The 1,983-nt window shown below is 40.0% G+C and overlaps 1 pseudogene; it reads left to right on the top strand.

Moving 5' to 3' along the window:
* Nucleotides 1-1,947: 1,947 nt before the first annotated feature.
* The window catches only part of LOC116589366, a 1,563-nt pseudogene continuing 1,527 nt past the window's right edge, over nucleotides 1,948-1,983 (top strand).

Below are 1,983 nucleotides of genomic sequence, written 5' to 3'. Positions count from 1 at the left end.
GGTCTACAATTAGCAAAATTCCTATCAAAATCACAATGGTATATTTTGCAAGAATAGAAAATCCATCCTATAATTCACATTAATTATTAATTCTCAAGGCACCCTGCATGGTCAAACGATCTCGAAGAAAAGGAACAAATTTGGAGGCCTTATATTTCATTATTTCAAAACTTATTACAAAGCTACAGTATCTAATATGGTGTGGTTGTGCTCGCTTCAGCAGCACATATACTAAAATTGGATCGATAAAATGGTGTGGTACTGGCATAAAGATGAATATTTAGGCCAATGGAATAGAATAGAGATCCTAGGAGTAATCCCTCACATATATGGTCAGAGGATTTTTGGTAAGGGTGACAAGACCACTCAAAGGACAAAGGACAGTTCTTTGAACAAGTAGTGCTAAAAAAACTGGGTATATATGTACAAAAGAATGAAGTTCGACTCTTACCTTACTCCACATACAAAAATCAACACAAAATAAGTCAAAGACCTAAATGAAAATCTCAGAAGAAAACGTAGAAGACTGTCTTCATGACATTTGGGTGAGGCAATGATGTCTTGGACATGAAAGCAAAAAGTAAAGCCAACAAAAGTGAAAATATCGCAATGTAACTATACCAAAAACACCTGTGCATCAGGCTGCAGACAGGCCTCATAGCCAACAAAGTGAGAGCCACTTCTGCTCACCAGACTGCCCACAGAAGTCACACTGGAACTTGTAACCCTGCCTACCAGCATGCCTAAAGCAGTTGCAACAAGGCTTTGCAACTGGCAGGGTTTTGCAGCCATCGGGGCCAAGGCCATCCCTGCCCACCAATGCACCTGAAGCAGTCCCAGCCATCCCACACATCACTATGCCCACAGCAGCTGAAGCTACCTTACAACAGGTCACACATAGCCCAGCAGGGGAAATTACGAGAATACCTGACTCTACCGGTTAAGAAGGCTGTCATTGCTCTTGGCCCTACAGGAAATCCTCGTGAGACCATTCTTTTAAGGCCAGGAGACATAATTAAATTACCTAATACACAGAAACCAACAGACAGTCAGGCAAAATGAAAAAACAGAAGAATATTTGTTCATGCTAAATCTCTCAACAAAGTGGGTTTAGAGGGAGCATACCTCAACATAATAAAGACCATATATGAAAAATATGAAAAACCTATAACTAGGGCACCATTGGGCTTGCTGCTCAGCAGGGAGCCTGCTTCCCTTCCTCCCTCTCTGCCTGCCTCTCTGCCTACCTGTGATCTCTGTCAAATAAATAAATAAAATCTTAAAAAAAAAAGAAAAACCTATAGCCAATCTCATATCCAATGGTGAAAAACTGAAAGCTTTTTCTCTAAGATCAAACCAAAGAATAAGATAAAGTTTCCAAAAAATAACTATATGAAACAATTTACCTGATAGAGAGCCCAGACGCATCTCCCTCTGGAAGCAGCCATGGGCTCCCAGCCGTGCCTCAGGAGCTACACTGCGCCCAGCTAGAGGGCTCAGCCTGCATTCAGAGAACAAAGGAGACAAAAACTCAGGGAACATATATTAAAAAGAAAAGCTTTTTTTGCATACAGACGGGAAGATTACATACCCAGTAGTAGAGACCATGAAGTGATGAACTCTGAGGGCCAGGTCTGCAAAGAGACAAAAGTTCTGAAATTTAAAACAAAAATGGCTGGTAAAGAAAATGTCAGTAGACCTCCTGGGAACAAAAGTCATGTAACAATGAGAAAAAATTGTATTCCTTTAAGACCTTCTAATGAATCAACCAATTCAACCATAGTGATTGACACTACATAATTTTGAGGATAATAATCAAATGGGACAATCCATACCAATTAAAGATGACCCTCAACATCAACACATGAATTAAGCCAAGTGTTTCATTTTAACAGCAACAATAAAAAGGAACAAATACCCAAAGAAAAACCAAAGAAAGATGCTAACATGCCCAAGGAGTTTGTGCTTAGGTCTTACCCTGGC

This window comes from Mustela erminea, chromosome 4 (genome assembly GCF_009829155.1).
Source record: "Mustela erminea isolate mMusErm1 chromosome 4, mMusErm1.Pri, whole genome shotgun sequence".
In the NCBI taxonomy this organism is placed as follows: Eukaryota; Metazoa; Chordata; class Mammalia; order Carnivora; family Mustelidae; genus Mustela; species Mustela erminea.
This window is presented reverse-complemented; position numbering and strand designations above follow the sequence as displayed.